Source organism: Podarcis filfolensis (assembly GCF_964270895.1).
Source record: "Podarcis filfolensis genome assembly, chromosome: 8".
In the NCBI taxonomy this organism is placed as follows: domain Eukaryota; kingdom Metazoa; phylum Chordata; class Lepidosauria; order Squamata; family Lacertidae; genus Podarcis; species Podarcis filfolensis.
Window position 1 is genome coordinate 50,837,973 of NC_139611.1, and position 22,035 is coordinate 50,860,007.

Consider the following 22,035-nt stretch of genomic DNA (forward strand, 5'->3'; position numbering starts at 1 on the left):
TTCACTTGTTCCCACCCCACGCCCCAGGCTGTATGTGGAAGGCATATCCAGTGATAAAATGATTGTGGGACATCCCAGTTTGGGTGTGACCTTCAGCATATAGTGTGATGCATAGGAGGAGGATGGAAATGAAGCATCCAAGCACAAGGACCCTTCCTGATCTTGCCCAATTTGTAGAAAGAGTGGAAATAGCATCTGGACAGCCCTAGGCATGGATGATGTGAAATGTGCCCTTCTGCCAAGGGGGAACTCAAAAGCTTTGGTTGTAGTTGTGCATCCTCCAGCATGTAGAGTGAAAAGAAAACTTTACATGTGTGAAGTATGCAAGAAATCCAATTTGCTGGCATCCACAAAAGGCTTATTTCTTCCATCACCCAGGAGAAATGGCAGCAGTGGTGGGGAACCAACCATAGGTTGTTGGCAAGTTTTGGCACTGTTTTCCAGCCGCCACGACCAAAAGAGGTAGCCAGTGAGCCTGACCTCATGTATTCAGTCTTTTAAAGCGGTTCATCATTTTAAGTGGTTCTCAAGTGGCTGAAATGGACATGGTACAGGAGACTCATGATCAAAATTTCCAGGTCTGTTCCTTTTTTAACTTCAAGTAGATGGGATTGTAATAGGCACACTTTTTATAACAAGAATACAAAGCTGAAAATGAATGAACTGCAGCTAAAAATCTTATGTTCATTTTTCACATGGTCTAGTCCTCATGTAAAGACTGCAAAAAACAAAGCCCTACTTCCCCTGCCCCCCAATATTCTTATGAGGGTTCCTTCTCCAGCCAGAGAGTAGCTGGAAATGGGGAAGCAGAAAAAGGTCCTCCTTTCCTTCCAGCAGTGGCAGTTTTAATCTGAAATTTTAGGCATAGTACTGCACCCAGAGCTCAGAAACTGCTTGTAGTAATGAAATTCCCTGTTGTAAAACACACCTGGAACAGTTTTGAACTGTTGCTTGAATGCCTTCATCAAACTTCATTAACCAGAGGGTCAAGATGTAACAATAGCTGCCAATACAGCCACAAAGGTTATCATACACCTGAAAGCTACATCACATGTTATTGTTAACAAGCCAGCCTGAGCCAATAGCAAGCAATGAATATAAATGTTACCTTTGCATAGTATGCCAATTTTCTGTACACACACACACACACACACACACACACACACCGTATTGCCCTCCATTCAGAAAAGCGGAGGAGACCCATTCCAGCCAAGCAAAACCACTCATGGAAGATGTGCAGCAAGGCCTGAATGGAGCGTGGAGGGAGAGGCATGTGGCCTGCAGAGAGTTCTGAGAGCCAAATAGAGGTTTGGAAGGCCCTATTTAGCTGCTGTGTCTGAGGTTCCCCACCTCTGTTCTACTTCCAGTCTTGCAGTCAGTCTCTCTCTGAATTCTAGTTTCTCTCCCAAGTGGGGAGAGTTCTGTTGTGCACTAATCCTACTCAGAGTAGACCCACTGAAACTAATAGACAATGGCTAATTTAGGTCTACTCTGAGTAGGACTTAGTTGGCTGCAACCCTTTGTATCCAGGTCTACCCTGCTTGGATAACTCATTTCATTGGTTACTTATTAATGACAGCAAGAATGTGGAAAGCTAGAAATTAGAAAGAAGCAAAGCGTTTAAATACACAAAAATGGTATAACATAATTTGGGACATAGCACTCTGAAAAACTGAGGCGAAACTTGGCTAGAGGGCAAAACACTTGATTCCCTCATGGCAGACAGGCGGCCATTCATACAGCACACAAACGAAGTATCTCCAGAACAGAATGTATCTGCTGCATTCCATAATATATGATTGTGTTAACAGTCTCCTACCTATTGATACTGTACTAGCAGCTTTCAGTTTCTATGCAGTTCAGTGCTTGCATTAACTTTACTATTATTGTTTACATCTAAACTTTGCCTTTGGGTTGGGGAAAGGGAGGGGGGAATGTTCAGTTTGTAATTATTTTCTTTTCCATAAATAAAAATAAAATAAACTGAGTTATATTGAAATAACAAAATCTTTGGTCATGAACAGCTGCAAAACGGAGTGGGTGAATGATAAAAGTTTTGTCCACCCCTCTACTGGAAAAAACCCCATGCTGTCACCTACTCTGGACAGAGCAGAAGACTGCTGTTCATGCAACTTGGGAATTTTCCCCCTGCTCCTAAAAAAAATCCCTTTTGCCTAATAATTGCTGATCCATAGTTATGTACATTCTCGTTCCTTTGTATTTTTATAGGAAACGAAAGCCTCACCCCACCTGGCTTACAAATAAAACGCAGATTGGGAAGTCTCTTTTCACACTCAAGTGCTCCCCCTCTTTTCTTCAGTTATGCAGTAAATATATTCCTTAGCAAAGTGCAGTATCCAGAAGTTAATCATTTCCATAGAGGTGATAGTAGAGTGAACTACTCTATATGTCCTGTGGAAAGAATGTAAGCAGCATGTGTGTTTTACAAAAACTCTGGGCATTTCCCTTTCTTCTAATGCAAATCAGCCAAGGGACTTTTCTGCTTTTTGCGGTGTTTTTTTCTTAAGAAATACTTGCAACATGTGGCAGGAGACTTTCACAACCACAGCTTGAAATGGAAGAACTATGTCACATGGATAAACATTACTCAGAGTCAAAGAAAATGAGGTATAGTATCATGAGATGTACTTGCTCCTACATAGCCTATCCCTTTTTGTGTGCAAGGGAGCAGAATATAGTCCAAAAGTCAGAATAGCCTTTGCATAAAAATGCCAGATACAGGCTTATATATGCATTTGTGTGGGGGTTTTTTTGGGGGGGGACCTCAGACTCATGAGAACAGTATTGAAATTATATGAGCTTTCTATATTAAGTATTTTCCAAATAAAATTTGTTCAAACCTAAATTCTCAAACTGAGGCTACGGCCACTCCAGATAGCATGACTTCACTCCAAATCCCAAGTCACTGGGCAGGGCAATAGAAGTTTCAATGGTGCAGTCAGGGTTAAGAAACCCTGTTCTAGAGAAAGGAAGTGAGGACAAGCAAAGCTCTTATGGAAAACTTGTGATGTAGATTCTGTTCTGAGAAATTAATGCATTCTGCTCTGCCCATCTTCTGGAGTGGAATCCCAGAATTGGAAAGAGACACAAAGTTCATTCTAGCCCAACCCTCTAATGATGGAGGAAATCGGTTGCTACAGCACCCCGATCATCCCTTGTCACCTATTTTTATTTGCACTTTTTAATTTAGTGTTTCCATCTACTCTGCTTATGTTGCGATTCTGAACTGTGATGACCCTTGCTTATAAGGAATAATTAAGAATTTAGAATTTAAATCCCTAAATAACTTGGGACCAGGTTACCTAAAGGGCCACTCCCCCCCACCCCCATATATCCCTGCCTGGCAACTGGACTGCTCAGATGGGGCACTGTGGAGAATACCATATGCCCCGGATGGATACTTACCGTAGTTTGTACTAGAAACAAGATTTTTAGTGTTGCAGACCCATCCTGCTGGAACCATTTACCAACTGAAATTAGACAAGTGCCTAGCATATTTAGGCAGTTACTGAATACATTTTTTATTTAAGTTGCAGGTAGGTAGCCGTGTTGGTCTGCCGTAGTCAAAACAAAATAATTTTTTCCCCTTCCAGTAGCACCTTAGAGACCAACTAAGTTTGTTATTGGTATGAGCTTTCATGTGGATGCACACAAAAGCTCATACCAATAGCTGGTCTCTAAGGTGCTACTGGAAGGAATTAAAAAAAAAAATTAAGAAGACTGTTACTGAAGTGTGACCCACTCATTTTATGGAATATTGTTTGCACAATTGTGGAATTGGTTTATTGCTTTTAGTTTCAGTTTTACTGAAACTGTAACCTTTTATCTTTTTATCTTATTTTTATCAAATTGTCAACCATTTTGAGGACTTTGGGTTATGAAGCACTTCATAAATCTACAAGTGAATAAGAAATAAGTGGAAAGAATTTTGATTTAATTGTGATATCAATTGTAGCATTTTAAAATAATTCTTTATTTTGTATTTTTTGTGAGCCACCTTGGAAGCCTTGTCAAACCAAGGTGCATGTGGAAAAATATAGCACAAATAAACAAGCAACAAAAACAAAACAGGACTGGCTTGGGAGTGCAGTTTTGTTTGGCTGCCATGTGCCAACTGACACGTTCATTCCCCTGAAGAAATGAAAACTCATGCTTGTCCACTTTTTAGTCCTCAGACATTCTGTTTCCTCTATTGCATACTTGATTCAATTTTTTATTTTATTTTAATAAGTTATATCCCATTTAATACTGTAGTATATGTGGTGTACAATAAAAACATAACATTGGTTTCCTTGAAGTGGGGTCCCCCCCCCGTTCATAGTGTATTTTTACGTTTTTATGGGGTGTGTGTGCACATGTTCAAATATACATTGCCCAGATAACTGAAGAACAATAAGAAGAGCCTGCTGGATTAGGTCAGTGTCCCATCTAGTCCAGCATCCTGTTCTTACAGTGGTCAGCCAGATGCCTGTGGTAAACCCACAAGCAGGAAATGAGCACAAGAGCACTAAACCAGTGTGGTGTAGTGGTTAAGAGTGGTAGACTCGTAATCTGGTGAACCGGGTTTGCGTCTCCGCTCCTCCACATGCAACTGCTGGGTGACCTTGGGCTAGTCACACTTCTCTGAAGTCTCTCAGCCTCACCTCACTCACCTCACAGAGTGTTTGTTATGGGGGAGGAAGAGAAAGGAAAATGTTAGCCGCTTTGAGACTCCTTCGGGTACTGATAAAGTGGGATATCAAATCCAAACTCTTCTTCTTCTCTTCCCACCTGTGTTTTTCAGCAACTGGTATTCAGAAGCATTGCTGCCTCCAGCAGTGAAGGGAGAGCATAGCCATTATGGCTAGCAGTCATTCATACCTCTCGCCTCCATGAATTTGTCTAATCCTCTTTTGAAGCCAGTCAAGTTGATGGATATCACTGCCTCCTGTGGGAGCGATTTATTGTTAATGGACAATGTGAAAATCCTGTAAATAAACATGTTCCAGGTCTTTCATAGATGCAGGTACAGGGTGTCCCATAGGTGAATTATGTGATCGTTGGGACACATTTTTCTGCCATTGCTGAAGAAGTGATTAGAAGTTAGAAAGACAGAAATAATTTACCTACTGAGAAAGGCTTCCTGTTTTATAAACTCTCCTTTTTTGTTCAGGAAGTTGGAGGGGGTTGAACTCAAATGGGTACTTCCGCTGAGACTCATCATTAAGGGCAGAAGCAATATTGGTTAGCACTGTGGTTCCCTGCAAAAAGAAAAAGAAAAGAGAAACACAGGAAACACAAGAGAACTACAGAAGGAAGCACTAATGCTGTGGTTGGCAATGGTGCCCATGTGGTTTTTCCCTGGCACCCACAAAGCCTCTGAGCTTCCCTCTCTTTGCCCTGTTCATCATGAGATAAGGGGAAATGAAATGGTGAGTTACTTTTCTCTCCTCCTCTTGAAGGATACATAGGTGGAATCCACACACATATTAAAAATGTTATAAAAATGCTTATTTAAAAAACGTTTTGAAAAATATATTGAATTTGCCATAGCTCACTGTCGCCATCTTGTGTCACATTTGTATATTGCACTTTACAACAAACTTAAAATGTTTTATGTGCAGCTATATAGCTGAGTCCATAGAGGGGAGTGATAAAGTCCAAAGTGCAACACACTTTCTTACTTCTTTCAGCTCTAATGTGCTTTTCAAGGCTCAGATTGGAAGCAGAGAGACTGAAAGTGCAGGAGGGAAGCTGGAGCAAATGAGAAGCAGATGCAAAGACACACACACACACACAGAGAGAGAGAGAGAGAGAGAGAGAGAGAGAGAGAGAGAGAGAGAATGGATCCCCTTGAAACTGCAGAATCTTTTCATAGGTTTCCACCCACCACCAAATTGCAGATCACAGCTATCTCTATTGCCTGAACCATAAAAATAATGGATCTTTTGCTTTTCAGGACTGCCATGGTGAAAAACCAGATCAAGAAGATGTGCTATATTTTTATTGGATCTGATTTTTACCCAGAACTTGTAGATAAGCAAAGTGTCTGAATCTACACACTCGGTGATCCTTGAGAGGAAAAAAAAAAATAGACAGCCCCTTCCCCACCACCACTGCTGGGTGTGAGATCCCAGCCTCCTTCAGTTGCTTTCTGTTAGATCAGGACCATCCCATCCATGAGGCAGACTGAGTGAGGTGCCTCAGGTGGCAGAATCCAAAGGATTCTTCTGCAGGCGTGTCACCCACCACAGCCAGAGAAGTGAGGAGAAGCAGCTGTGGCAGCTTCCAGGTTCCAGGGAGATGTAACAGCAGTCCTGCTTACCAGGTCTCAGGGAGGTGGCATGAGGCCTGCAGAGGCCTTTGCGAGATCTCGCTGGAACCCAGAAGCTGTAGCTGCATGGCCCCAGTAAGTGAGGTTTGGCAGAGGTGGCAAGGGGCACACAGGGCAGCACCTTTCCATATATCCTCAGGTGGCAAAATGAGATGTGCCACCTCTGTGTTTAGATAAATGGTTTAAATAATCAAACAGCTACACAGAACTCATAATGCCTACCATCTGCATGCCCAGGGAACACCAACATGGCTCACATTCAAATGTTGCAGAATTTACCCTGGGAATTGTGTACCCCAAAACCTCTATGTCTTGGATGGGTGTTTGGGGTATTCCCAGGGGCACTATGCTTGAAACACACTGGATTTCATGGATGACTGTATGGGTGTAGGGAAAGTTCTCCCAATCTTCATACTTCAGGCATGCACCCTTGCCAACAACAGTGTCCATTTCCTTTTGGCATTTCTCTGAGGACCAGCAGTCTCAGTTACAACCAGAAATAAAATTCCATTGTTATTATGTGTGTAAATGTTGTACTCACTTAAGCTTTCTTCCCCCAGCATCTTTGAAGAAAACACAGGAAGGAGACCAGAGATTCATCTTAGTCCATCAACCTCTTTCCCACAGTGGCAAGCCAGGTTCTTTTGTAACCCATAAGCGAAGCTTGATAGCAATCCTTCCTCCACTCCCTGAAACTGGTCCTAAATAACCAACTGACACTGAACCTTGAGGTTGTGTGTAGCCAGCATGCCTTGTAGGCATCAATAGTTTTAACGAAAGGTTCCCAACCTTTTTGAGGCCAAGGAGCACATTCAGTAATGCGAGAAATGGCCGTGGGTACCACAAAATACTCATTTTACGGAAGAAAAGCTGGTGATGCTCAGAATACCCAAAATACAGGTAAAATGCCTCCCTCAGATAAAACACAGACAAAAAAGCAGGTAACCCCAACCCAAAACAATCTAGGACTTTGGAGACCAGAATTCAAATCCTCACTCAGTCATGAAGCTCACAAAGCAACCATGGGCCCAGTTACTATCTCTCAACCTAACTTACATCACAGGGTTGTTGTGAGGTTAAACGGAGAGGGGGAGAACCATGTATTCCAGCTTGGGCTCCTTGGAAGAAAGGTGGGATAGAAATGTCATGATAAACATCAGCTATGACAGCCACTTCCCCCTTGCCACTGCCTATCACTAATCCAGAGCCAGAATTAACAAGCTGGTGTGTTATACAAAAGAGTGTTCTTTGGGGGGTGAGGGTTGGAGTCAGCTGAAACTTATCACAACTCTTGATTACAGAATGACCTAAGTCTATAGAGTGGTGAAACCCGTCTGAGAATAAACTTTTAATTTTGTGTTGTTGTTGTTGTTGTTTTTAAAAAAACCCAAGACAGGAAGGAACATGATCTTGAATTGCAAATAAAGAAGATAAGAGTGATATAAAGCCTTCCACTGTATCAGTGCTGGGAAGCCTTCAGCCCACAATGGGGCTATTTAGACCTGGTATATGTCCTAAATTGGCTCGTGAAGCCATTCCCCCACAAACGGTACCCATCTTCTGTCAAAAACCTTACAAAACACATACACACTTTCATTGCAGACAGATGCTCAGTTATTTCCTTGAGTCAAATTGATATGTAACTTAGCAGGTAGTAAAATGCCACCTGCTATAGCTTCCAAGTGACTTTCCCTGTGCCCAATGGAAAGCAAATATTTAGTCTCAAGCAAAAAAGTGAGCTCCAGGCACACCCTCCTGCTGTGCCCTTTCTTCCAATGGCACTTACTCCTGCAAATGGTAGTCAGCCTTCCTTTGTTCTCCATCAGCTCTTTTATTAGATAACGGTGGTGGAGAAAAAAGAACCTTACCTTTTCGAATCCCTTCAAGGGATTCCACATATTGAGCTGCAGCAAGTTTCCAATGAATGGCAGAGGCCGTGGTCCAGGGGGAAATCGTTTTGGATGGATATTCTTCCCGAAACCATACAATAGCAAGGAGATAACCAGCAGCCAGCTGAAGAGAGACATGGTAGCAGTGTGGGAACAGCTACGGTGTCTTAGAGTCTCTGCTGTTGTTTGTGGCAGTGATCCAAGCATAATCTGATAAACTGAGCTTTCCAGTTTGGATGTGTATGTGATTGGAAACCTTGAAGGAGTAGGCGTATCTGTCCATCACACACCCTGGGAAAAAGCATAAATGTAAAGTTGTTGGTGTGTAGTGGCAGTGGTGGAGCATATGCCCGCGCTGCCCAGGGCACGCGCTCTCCCAAGGGGGGTGAAACATACTCAGAGTCGCAAAGTGATTTCATGCTCTTTATTCAGCTCATAGTGGTGAGGAGGAATGAATGAAAGTCCCCTCAAGGTATCTGCTTTATATACATTATTTACACAATGGGCTGCACATGATTGGCTAATTCCGGAATTCTACTGTAAGCCAATCAGGTTGTGGATTCACTTCTATCTGGAGCATGATTGGGTGGTTCCTGCCAACCAATCATATTGCTGCATTGTTCTAGGACCAGTCAGACTGCTGCATTCTGAATCCTATTGTTCTAGGACCAATCAGACTGCTGCCTTTTGGATCCTATTGTTCTAGGACCAATCAGACTGCTGCAGTTTGGATCCTATTCAACTCAGTACATAACACCCCTCCCCTCTAAGTTCCAGTCCTGCCCGGGAGGTCGCATTCATAGTCCTTGAGGTACGCCGGTGGCCTACGTGTGCGTTGCGGCCTGGGGTGTTCCCTAGTCCGGGGTTCAGGTTCTGGCTCATGTTCCAAGGATGCTGGCTGTGATGGGCCTGTTTGGTCTGGTGCAACCGGCTCGCTCAGTCGTGGTTCTGGTTCCGGTGTCCTTTCGGCCTCGCGGGTCCTCTCTGTATTTACTGATTCTGCCTCTCCTGCTGGCCCCTCCTGCTCTATGGGCCTCACTGCCCCTCTGTTCCCTTGGGACTCCTCTGACCTTTCCTGGTTTTCTCCCGGGAATCGTCGCCGTATCTGGTCGCAGTGGCGGCGCCAGCATTGCCCCCCATCCGTTAGCACCTCGTACGACACGGGACCAGTGACCCTGGTGACTGTGGCGGGTACCCATGCTGGGCCTGCCCCAAAATTCTTTGCGTACACTGGGTCCTGGGCCTCGAAGGTCCGGGGGTTCCTGCCTTCCCCCACCACTACCTCATCCTGAGCTCTATCGGGGTGAAGGCGGTCCAATCTGATTGCAAGGCGCCGACCCATTAGTAGTTCAGCGGGGCTCCGGCCAGTCGTTGAGCTGGGGGTGCTGTGTTGTGCTAGGAGGAATGTGGCAAGGCGGTACTCCCAATCCCCTTGCGTCATGCGGCGAAGGGTGTCCTTGGTGGTCCGCACCATGCGTTCTGCTTGGCCATTGGTGGCAGGGTGGAATGGCGCCGAACGGATGTGGCGGATGGCGTTCTGCGCTGTGAAGGTTTGGAATTCTCCTGACGTAAATGCAGTCCCGTTGTCTGAGACGAGAGTGTCAGGGAGCCCGTGGGTTGCAAACAGCCTGCGTAGTACCCGGATGGCTGCGGACGTAGAAGTGGACGGTACCAGTGCGACTTCCAGCCATTTGGTGTAGGAGTCCACCACTATGAAGAATGTTTTCCCCTGAAAGGGGCCAGCGAAGTCCACATGCAGGCGTGACCATGGTGCTCGGGCGGACTCCCAGGACTGGACTGGGGCCCTTGGGGGATCTGGGCGGGATTCTTGGCAGGCCTGGCAGTGTTTGACCCAGGCCTCTATCTCTCCGTCGATCCCCGGCCACCACACATAACTCCTGGCAAGGGCCTTCATTCTTACTACCCCTGGGTGTGTCTCGTGTAGGGCTGTGAGGACCCTTTTGCGGAGGGGCTGGGGAACAACGACCCTGCTTCCCCATAACAGGCACCCCTTGTGGGCCGACAGTTCATGTTTGCGGGTTGTGTAGCCGGCGAATTCTGGCCCGGGGCTGCTGCTGGGCCATCCCCTCCACACCCAGTCCAGGACCCGGGAGATGACCCTATCTTTCTTGGAATGGTGTGCAACTTCTTGTGCCTGAATGGGGCGGTCGGGAAGCAGCTCCAGGCTCATAACCTCTTGTGCAGGTGCTGGGTCAGGGCCTGTTTCCGGTAGTGGTAGCCTGCTGAGGGCATCTGCATGGCCCATCGCCTTCCCAGGGCGGTGAATCAGTGCATACTGGTAGCTGGCAAGGAATATTGACCACCTGAGGACACGAGGAGACAGCACTTGGGGGGTCTGCTTTTCGGAGGCAAACAAGCCAAGCAAGGGCTTGTGGTCAGTCACCACGGTGAAGGGCCGCCCGTACAAGAAATCATGGAATTTTTTTACTCCCTTCACGATTGCCAGACCCTCCTTGTCGATTTGCGCGTAGTTCCGCTCGGTTGCGTTGAGTGTCTGGGAAAAGTATGCCACCGGTACCTCTCTTCCATCCGGGAGTTGGTGTCCCAGGACAGCGCCAATGCCATAGGGTGAGGCGTCGCATGCTAGCACCACCGGCAGCCTCTCGTCGAAGTGTGCCAAGACCGAGTTTGAGACAAGCAAGTCCTTGACTGCCTGGAATGCGGCCTCCTGGCGCTGGCCCCACACCCAAGGGGCCCGCTTGTCCAGGAGTCTGTGTAGGGGCTCCGCTACCGCCGCCTTGTGGGGAAGGAAGGAATGGTAAAAGTTCAATAGTCCCAAGAAGGCCTGAAGTTCAGTCTTGTTCTTGGGCGCTGGGGCATCACAAATGGCCCGTACCTTGTCCCCAGTCGGGTGGACCCCTTCTGCGTCCACCATAAATCCCAGAAAGTCCACCTGAGGCACTCCTAGTAGACATTTTTCCCGCTTCACCTTGAGACCCGCCGTCTGGAAACGGTGCAGAACGGTGCGGAGGCGGTCCTCAAACTCCTCTGGTGTGGGCCCGGCAATCAACACATCATCGAAGAAGGGGGTGACGCCAGGAATCCCTTTAAGGAGAGAGTCCATTAGATTCTGGAATATGCCTGGTGCCACGCTGACACCGAATTGCAGCCGCTTTACCCTGAACGCTCCTCTGTGCGTCACAATCGTCTGTGCCTCTGCTGTGGCCTCATCTACTGGCAGTTGTTGATATGCTTGGGCCAAGTCCAGCTTGCCAAAAAATTTCGACCCAGCCAGGGTGGCAAGGACATGGCTGACCACTGGCACTGGGTATGCATGGGCCGTGAGGGCCTTGTTTATGGTACATTTGTAGTCTGCGCAGATGCGGACCGAACCATTCGGCTTGACGGGTGTGACGATTGGGGTTTCCCAGGGGGCATTAGGCACCGGCTCCAGCACTCCTTGCTCCACGAGTCGGTCCAATTCCTCGTCTATACGGGGTTTCAGGGCGAACGGGACCCGGCGGGCCTTGAGCCTGACTGGTCGTACTGCGGGGTCAAGCTGTAGAGCAATGGGGGGGCCCGTATACTGTCCCAATTTCCCATCAAAAACCCCCGGAAATTCCTTGCATATGGCGTCCACGTCCACTTGTAAGGTAGTGTGGTTCACCCCGGTGACGGCTAGCCCCAGTGGTCCAAACCATGCCAATCCCAGTAAGCTAATGTAGGGGCCCTTGACCACAAGCAAGTCCAGTTGCCGCGTCCGCCCTCGGTATTGCACCCTGAAGGTCCCCACCCCCACTGTGGGGACCTTACGTTTCTGGAAGTCCCGGAGGGTGAATGGGGCCGGCCTGAGTTTGGGACCCCCAGTAGGACACAGTTTCCTTAAGGTCCTTGCCGAGATTATGGATAGAGTTGAACCCGTGTCAAGCTCCATGCGGCATGGGGCCCCCTCTATCTGTACCTCTACATAAATTTTCTCTACGTTGGGGTGGGGCAACTGGTATACCTGGAAGTCCGTGAGCTCCGTCGAGTTGCCTTGGTGTGTTGGGCCCCGGGACCTGGGGCTCTTGGATTGGTCATCTGATGCCTGGCGTCGGGTGGGCCGAGCTCGACACACCCGGGCGATGTGTCCCAATTTTCTGCACTGCCTGCACTCTGCGTTGCAGAAACGGCAGGTCCTCCTCTCGTGACTGTCTCCACAGCTTGCGCAGTTCCCTGCTTCTCGTCGAGGCAGCTGTGGTATGTGGGCTGCTTGAGTGCGCTGCTGTACTTGGTGCACCTCCTCCCTGTTGGATCCTGAGTCGTCTGTGAGGTCTTCGTGGTGGACCCGCGGTTGGGACGGCTGGCTCGGCCGTGCCTCTTGCGTCGACCTCTCGGCAGCTTCCGTTGCCAGGGCCTCCTCCAGAGCGACCTGGAACGTTAGGTCCTTCTTAGCGTAGAGGCGTCGTTGCAGCTTCTCATCCTTCAGGCCACCGACGAGGCGGTCACGAAGCATGTTCTCCAGCTCTGAGAAGTTGCAGAACCGGGCAGCTTGGCGGAGAGAGGTCACAAACCCAGTTATGGTTTCCCCAGGGGCTTGCCGCTTTGCATAGAAGGCATTTCGACGAGCCACCACAGAGGGCTGTGGCGAAAAGTGCCCCTTCAGCTGTTCCATTATTGTTTTGTATGGAACAGTAGCGACGTCTTCGGGTGCAAGGAGAGCCCGGGCGATTTCAAACGTCTCCTCTCCGCAGATGCTGAAGAATATTGCCCTCTTCTTGGCGTCTTCTTCATCGGTGACCCCTTTGGCTTCTAGGAGGAAGGTGAAACGGGAGGCGTACGCTTCCCAGTCTCCAGATGCTGGGTTGAACGGCGAGAAGCTGCTGTCGGTTGCCATTCTGAGTTCCTTGTGTCCCGGAGCTGAAGCCTGGATACACGGTGCGAGGCAGCGGTGCGGCAGGTGGCGGTGCTGCGGTGCTGTGTGTGGCAGTCAGCTCAGCGGGATCCCACCTTCGTCGCCAGTGAAATATACTCAGAGTCGCAAAGTGATTTCATGCTCTTTATTCAGCTCATAGTGGTGAGGAGGAATGAATGAAAGTCCCCTCAAGGTATCTGCTTTATATACATTATTTACACAATGGGCTGCACATGATTGGCTAATTCCGGAATTCTACTGTAAGCCAATCAGGTTGTGGATTCACTTCTATCTGGAGCATGATTGGGTGGTTCCTGCCAACCAATCATATTGCTGCATTGTTCTAGGACCAGTCAGACTGCTGCATTCTGAATCCTATTGTTCTAGGACCAATCAGACTGCTGCCTTTTGGATCCTATTGTTCTAGGACCAATCAGACTGCTGCAGTTTGGATCCTATTCAACTCAGTACATAACAGGGGGGCAGGGCACAGAGGGTGCCCTCCCATGCGCTACAATTCAGGGTAGGAGAGGGGCAGAGAAACTGCTTCTCACTCTCCTCCTGCTCTCCGCAGCCAAGTCAGACATGACGCAGCAACAGAGCTGCTGCAGCCAGGTGCACCTCACCACGGCTGAGGAGGGCTGCTCTCTGCCGCCAGGTCAGAAGAGCTGTTGCCACCAGGCGCAAGGTGTGCCGCCCACTCGCCTGCCATTTTGCCACCTCCCTCAGTCATGACACCTGGGGCGGACCACACCCACTGCTCCCCCCTTCCTACGCCTCTGTGTAGTGGAGAAGCAGATTCCCTTTCAAGCCATCTAGGTTCCCTCCTCCAAGAAACAGGAGTAGGGTTTGCTTTATAGATAACAGGATCAAGATATTTAGGGAGGGCAAGAAGTAAGAAATTAACTCAGCGTAGCAAGGAAGGACCCAAATAAAATATTCATTGTTACAGTTGGTGATCAGTACCAGTTGTGGACTTTGGACTCTCAGATTTCAGTGGGGCCCTGTGTAGTACTAAGATCCAGCTCCCCCCTAGAGTGACATCACTAAACAGAGAAGAAGACTGACTAGGTGATGCAATCTGAAAAGTTTTATATTTCTCTGTGTCTCTCCCCCCCCCCCGCCCCGATTTCTGCAGAATGGTAGCTCTTGCTTGACCACAGGATTAGAAAACATTTACAGAAAATGGTCTGGGCATAGTAGCATGTGAGGTTGCAAAACACAGCCACAAGCCTTGCATGAGTTGCTTTGGAACAGGATCTTGCAAGAATGGAGAACATTGGAATTATTTATCTTCTGTTATGCACTGGATTTGGCTACGATCAGAGCCCAATATGGCATATGTGGAGGAACTGGGGCATTGGACGAGTTGAATGCAGAAAGCCCTGAATTGCTACAGGTCAGGCTGGGTGGATCAGAGCACTTTGTGGCTGTCAGGGGGCAGAGAATTAGAGAGGAAGGAGATGCAGACATCAGGCAGAAAATACCTGCAAAAGGGCTGAGACTTATCCTGAGTGACAACTGAAAGCCATAATATCCCTGAGATTTAGAACGATCCTCACTTCCTAACTTGACACAGGCTGCGATCTGACAATAATAAGCATTAGACTGATTGCACTAACAATTTTCTCCTTCTTCCAAATGCTTCACCAAACAGGGGGCATTGGCAGGGGGTGACCCAGGTCCTGAGATCTCCTCCCCTACCCCATTTTTAACTGCCTCCAAGCCACCGGAACCCTGCTCAGGTCCAGGGACTGCCAGCTTTGTAGGACCTCAATGATTCCTATCATCTGGTGTCTAAACAACTCTCTCATCAATCACAGCTCTAACTTTACTCATTGGTTAAAAGCTCCAAAATCCAGGAGCCACCAGGCTGACCCCAAAACTTCCAGATCTGATGAAAATAGGGGCATCCTATTCCTCCTGCATCACCATCATTTCATTATTTCTACCCTGCCTATCTGACTGTGTTGCCCCAGCCACTCTGGACAACTTCCAACATATAACACAAAAAAACATTAAAACAGTTCCCTATACAGGGCTGCCTTCAAATGTCTTCTACAGGTTGTATAGTTGTTTATCTCCTTGGCTTTGGTGGGGGGGAGGGTCAATGTTTGTTGTGGGGGAGGAAGGGAAAGGAGAATGTTAGCCGCTTTGAGACTCCTTAAAGGGAGTGAAAGGCGGGATATCAAATCCAAACTCTTCTCTTCTTCTTCTTCTTCTTCCATACTCTCCAATATTTCTCCAATGAAAATAGGGACGCCCTGAGGAAAGCAGTACATACCTGGATTGAATCAGAAACTGGGAAGGTTTCTGTAAATCTGGGACTATCCCTGGAAAATAGGGGTACTTGGAGGGTCTGTGACTCATTTCACACTTAGGACATTTTGCTAGATAATTTTCATTCTAGGAGGGTTAGAGACTGACTTCTATTTTTAAAAATGCTCCGAGTCTTGGACCCCTTGTTTCCCCAGAGAGACACCAGTTCCTGCCTTCACCTATTCCCTCCCTTGTGGTGCCACCTGAAGTAGGTCTCTTCACCCCACTGAATGGCAGGGTTGGTCCAGGCAGCAGTCTGTCTGTAGTATTTCAGAGCTCTGCACGCTCTCTTTTCTGTTGCCATACTATCAGGGTGGAAGAATTGTATGCCAGCAGTAAAAACCTGGCTGAGCTGTGGCACACACCCACAGTGCCCCACTTGCTTTAAGTGGTGCTGAAGTTCCCAATACTTCTTGCCTTGGTTCAGAAAAAAGGAAGCCCAGCTCATCATTGGAGCAACAGAATAATGTGAGCTTAGCTTTGAAGTCTGCCTTGACCCTCAGTGGTTGGGCTGCAGAGCCCTCTTGTGACTTTACCCCATCCCTGCATGCCTCTCCTCTTCTTTCCCCCTACAGACTACTCTTTTTTGTTTGGACTAGATGCTTTTTAGGTTAGTTTAGATCAGGAGTTGGGCACCAGTGGTCCTCCAGATGATATGCAGCCCTCCACAGGATGCTGGACTCCAACTCCCATCATCATCCCTGACCATGTGCCACCCTCATGGTCTGATGGGAGTTGAGTCCAGCAATGTCTGGAGGCCCACAGGTCCCCCCACTACCTGGCTAAAACCCATCAGGTGAGCAGCTCATTCAGTTTGGGGGCAGTGCATTGCCCCCTGTACTTGACACCGGCCAGACAGCTCCAGTGGGATACTGGCAGGGCTCTAAAGATTACCTACATTTCTGTGTATTTTTTTTACTTTAAAAGAAAGTTAAAAATCTGGGGGCGTCTTATATACATAGTGCATAGGCCCATTTTCTAAATTTGGGGTCCCCCAAAGTAGGGGGTGTCTTATACATGGGGGCATCCTATACATGGAAAAATACGGTATGTGGGGGTGTTAGGGGGCCAGGAGTGTGACCCAGGAGAGGGGCCCAGTGATTTATGGGGCTTGGTGCCACCTGCTAGGCAGGAGCCAAGCCAGAGGGAGGAGGAAGAGTCAGGGCAGTCTGAGATGGAGGAAGCCACACAGGATGTGGTGGAGGAAGAAGAAGCTATTGAGGCAAGAGAAGGACCAGTCAACTCCCTACCTTCTCCTGCCCTGCTGTCTCCTAGAACCAGGAGGAGCTTGAAGAGAGAAGAACAGCAGTGGCTTCTGTTACGGTAAAAATCTGGGTGCGAGGCTGCTCAGCCACCCAGCTCATCGGACTAAGTCCGCGGGTCCCTGCGGAGAAAAATGAGCTCAGCCGGAGACAGGAGCAAGCTGCAGAAGATCCACGTTTATTGCGCAACAGGTTCAAGGCGAGATTGAACAGCGAGAAAGGGGTGACATAAACTTTTGAAACTTCCCTCCATGTCCCAGAATACAGTGCAAAATACATCCCAGTTACATCATGAATACATTAAAGAGAGGTTGGGTTACACAGATTACATCATGAATACATTAAGAAGAGGTTGGGTTACACAGGATTAACATATGGAGGAGGGAGGGGGGAATATGCAGAGCTGGAGATATGCGCAGATAAGCACATCCTGATGAGAAGACCATGTACTGGCATTTCCTGGAGGAAAGGCTTGGCAGAGTGATTTGACAGGATTAGGGTCTTGACACCTTGCTTGAGGGATTATGGAGGACAGGGGAGGTGTGATGGAGTCCTAGAGAAATTGAGCAAATTGGCACGTTGATTTTCTATGAATTTTATAGATTTTAGTCCCTTTTGACATTGACAATTGGAAATAAATTGATATATTGTAGCGAAGAAGAAGGTGAAGAAGACATGCCCCCCCCTTCCGTATCACTTCCATGCAGGAGAAGTCTCAGGTCATGGGTGCGACCTGTCAGAGGAGGGTATCTAAGCTGGAAGAGGGGCAGGGCCCCACTGTTGCTGCAACTGCTCCACAGGCCCTAGACCTGTGGACAGCTGGCTAGATGCTAGAAGCATGCATGCATGTGTGTATCCAGAGTACTATGGAAGCTGTTATAAGTACTTCACTTGTCGATAAAGAGTTAACTATCTGACACGTGCCTTCCTTAGCTGGGGTGGCAGGCAGTGACAAGACACTGATCTGCTGTGGTGGAAAGGAAACGGTGAATCAGTTACCCTGTTTTGAAAAATCAAAATAAACAATGGGTACAAGAGAACACAGATATTGGCCTAGCAATCACCAAGGGGGCCAGTCCAGCCCTCTGTAAAGTGACACCAAGCCCTCTACGCTGAAGCAGCTTTGGTCAGCTTGAGGATCGCTTCAGTGTGGATGAGGTGCAAAGGGAAACTAGCCTAAAATCAAAGGAAGCCCATTGAAAATGATGGCTCTGAGTGAGTAATGCCCATTCATTCCAATGAGCCCACACAACCCCATTAACTTCCATTATTGTTTGCAAATTGTTAAATTGTGCTGTATTTTTTTTTACCACTGGGCGGCAGTGAAGGACTGTCAGTTTTGTTTCCTTTTTCTTCCTCCTTTTCTGAATGGACTAAGCTGCCTGCCCCCTTGTATTCAGGTGTATAGATGTGCACATGGCTAACATGTAGGCAGTCTTGCTGCTGACCAGGTGGGTGTTGTTTGCTCTGGGGGAAACTGATTCTGCTGTTTTTTGGGGACAGGGGGCGGGCTGGTGTGGGGGACTCCCTGGTCCTGAATGGGGTAACTGTGCCCCTGAAGGACCAGGTGCGCAGCCTGGGAATCATTTTGGAGTCACAGCTGTCCATGGAGGTGCAGGTCAATTCTGTGTCCAGGGCAGCTGTCTACCAGCTCCATCTGGTATGCAGGCTGAGACCCTACCTGCCCACGGACTGTCTCGCCAGAGTGGCGCATGCTCTAGTTATCTCCTGCTTGGACTACTGCAATGCACTCTACGTGGGGTTACCTTTGAAGGTGACCTGGAAACTACAATTAATCCAGAATGTGGCAGCTAGACTGGTGACTGGGAGTGGCTGTCAAGACCATATAACACCAGTCCTGAAAGACCTACATTGGCTCCCAGTATATTTCCAAGCACAATTCAAAGTGTTGGTGCTGACCTTTAAAGCCCTAAATGGCCTCGGCTCAGTATACCTGAAGAAGAGTCTCCACCCCCATTGTTCAGCCCAGACACTGAGGTCCAGCTCCGAGGGTCTTCTGGCAGTTCCCTCACTGCGAGGGAACCAGGCAGAGGGCCTTTTCGGTGGTGGCGCCCGTCCTGTGGAACGCTCTCCCATCAGATGTCAAGGAAATAAACAACTATCTGACTTTCAGAAGACATCAGAAGGCAGCCCTGTTTAGGGAAGTTTAGGGAATTATTATTATTATTATTATTATTATTATTATTATTATTATTAAACTGAACAATGTTCAGTCATTGGAGCCTCCACTATTAGCACAAAGGGGTAAAGCTTAGACAGAAGCCGACAACTTCAGTGAGAACGAGGCCATCATGGAAAGCCACACACATGGGAGAGTTGAAAGTGAACAGGTTGAATTCTTTTTGCTGACATCTTTTTCTGAGACCAGATTCTCTCAAGTCCCAACGCAAATGATGGCAAGATGTTAGAGGACTGAACTTTGTGCCTACTGGGGAAGCAGCTGAGTGGTAAAGTATCAGCTTTGCATACGGGAGGTCCCAGGCCCAGTTCCCAGCATCTCCAGGTACGGCTGGGAGAAACTCCAGTCTGAAATCCCTACTGCCAGTCAGTGTAGACAATACTGAGCTAGGTGGACCAGTTTCCTGGCTGAAAGAAAGTCCTTGCATGGTCCCAGAGATGCTACTGCTTCAGTATTTGCATGGTTGCAGCGAATTCTTTACCTCCACCCCTTTTCCTTATTTTGAGACAGAAAAGGCTCTTCTCTGTATACAGGCTTTATCATGCTTTGAATTTAGCAAGCATCAGTGCTGCTGCTAGGAAAACAAAACACAAAAGGGAGTGCATCAATGTACTCAGCTGACCTCAGAGCTCCATCTTTGAGCCGCACCCCAAAGATTTCTGAAGAAGCTTTTGTCCAGCTCTCTGCCACTAGGTGTCTGGTTACATGGTTGTCATGGGAGCAAACGTTGCTCTGTGATCCCTAACCAAGAAACCAGACTCTGATGTCTTACATAACTTGCTTGCCTCCTTTCATGGCAAAGCCAAGTTCCTTGAAATCCTAATCATGGCACAGTACAAAAGGGTGGAGCACTCAGTGACATAACAAGATTAGGAAACCTTTTTTATTATTATGAAAAGGCAAAATGTTCCTGCTTCACTTGAGGCAGAGTTGTTGTCAATGCCCTCAGGTCAGTCAAGCAGAGGCAGAATGCAAATAGGGGTGGAGGAGAAATGCAATTCAGTTCGCATTTAAAGGCAAACCTACCAAATTAGCACTTTCTGAAACAACCCGTGAACCCATGTTTTGGAAGCCTTCTGAAACCATACACAACCATCTTTCGGAAGTCACACATCTCCGAATTTTGCAATGCAGTCAACCAGCCAAGTATTATGTACACAAGTGTGTCTACCAGAGTGAAATGTGCATACAAATATATACATGAGTGAAAATAACAGGCAGTGACACATTATACTGTGATACATTGCTATGCAAAAAAATAAATAAAAATGTGCCTATTGTAATTGCCAACAAAAGATGCATAGATTTGAAGAAAAACTAAAATGCTGATGAATTTTCATGGAGAGCTTTAAAAAAAGAGAATCTCCACAAACTGAAGCAGAATTATGGAAAGCTGAACTTCATACTGGAAAAATGAGAAACTGTGAGAAGTGAAAATCAACATCATCCATCCCTAAAGGTAAAGGTAAAGGTACCCCTGCCCATACGGGCCAGTCTTGACAGACTCTAGGGTTGTGCGCTCATCTCACTCTATAGGCTGGGAGCCAGCGCTGTCTGCAGACACTTCCGGGTCACGTGGCCAGCGTGGCGAAGCTGCATCTGGCGAGCCAGCGCAGCACACGGAACACCGTTTACCTTCCTGCTAGTAAGCGGTCCCTATTTATCTACTTGCACCCGGGGGTGCTTTCAAACTGCTAGGTTGGCAGGCGCTGGGACCGAGTGACGGGAGTGCACCCCGCCGCGGGGATTCGAACCGCCGACCTTTCAATCGGCAAGTCCTAGGTGCTGAGGCTTTTACCCACAGCGCCACCCGCGTCCATCCCTAGGTGAGAGCAATTCATTCTGTGAGCTTATATAGGAGCTTGAGGCTCCCCACCCTGTGATGCTCTGATCCAAGCAAGTATTTCCAAGTATTCCCCATTTCCCCTGAATAGCCTAGCTAGCTGGGTGCTTTGGTGGGGCTTCTGAGGTTCTTTGCCTGGCTTGCTGGATTACCTGCTTCTGTGGCCCTGAAGAAGATGGTGCATTTGCCTAAGCTGGCTTTCCTCAATGACTGCAGCTGTGTAGGTCAGTTTTTCATGATCTTTATACTTCAGCAAGGCATTATTTCCAATTAGGGTGTTTGTTTCCTCTCTCTCTTTTAGCATATATCTACAGAGCAAAAAGTCCTGCATTGCAGAGGATTGGACTAGACGATCCTTAGGGTACCTCTCAACTCCACATTTCTATGGTTCTTTGATTCTAAATAAACTTAGATGGATTGATGTGGTGGGTCTGTCACATTCACCTTAAAGCCCTCCCTATTCCTGGCTCTGTTAACAATTGACTAGCTGGCCCTGGAGGATAAACATTCCACCAAGGGTAGAAGCCATGGACCTTCCAAGGTTTATTTGTTTCTCACCTTTTGATCTCACCTTTCCTTCAAGGAGCAAATAACAGACAACATGGTGTCCTCTTTTCCCATCTCTTTATCTTGCCTGGGTCTCATTAGGTAGATTTGTGAAGAACACTGCTGGGGCCCCTATTGAATGTCATGGAGAAGTGGGGATTTGCACCAAGGTTATCCTCACAATCTGACACAGCACTGCCAAGCTATAAAAACAAATCCAGTTTAAATGGGAGTACAATCCCTGTCCAGAAGAGGTGACCACCACCTACCACCATCTGTACCACTAGCCTGTCTGAACCACCCACCAGCAGTGCCTCTGACCTTTCTAAATTTAACCTCAGTTTAATGGCCTCATCCAATCCATTACTGCAGGGGTAGGGAACCTCAGGCCCAGGGACCAAATATGGCCACCCAAGCCTGTCTGTTTGACTCTTGGGACTCTCAACAGGCCACCTCCCTCACCAAGCCTGCAATAAACTTGGGTTACATCAAGTTATAGGTTATACGTGATTCCAAAAAGCTGAATTATCTCACTCAAAAGTTTTCTGTTGATCAGGGTGGATAACCTGCTTCAGACCAAGGGCCACAGTCTCTCCCAGGGGCCATGTGCCAGTGGTGGCTGTGCCCAGATGCACACCGTTCATGCAAGGCATATTATCAGAGTTCATGGACCCATTTCCAGCAGGTAAAATCACCAGAGGAAGGCACTGAGCAGGGCCAGGGAGGTCTGAGGTCTGGGAGGGTGTGGCCTGGGCAGAATCCCAAGAGCCAGATAGTGAGGTCTAGG

The 22,035-nt window shown here is 47.7% G+C and overlaps 1 protein-coding gene across 1 annotated transcript in view; it reads left to right on the plus strand.

The window, feature by feature from the left end:
* SMPD3 (sphingomyelin phosphodiesterase 3) overlaps window positions 1–22,035 on the plus strand; it is a 590,910-nt gene that overhangs the window by 263,267 nt on the left and 305,608 nt on the right. The window lies entirely within an intron of this gene.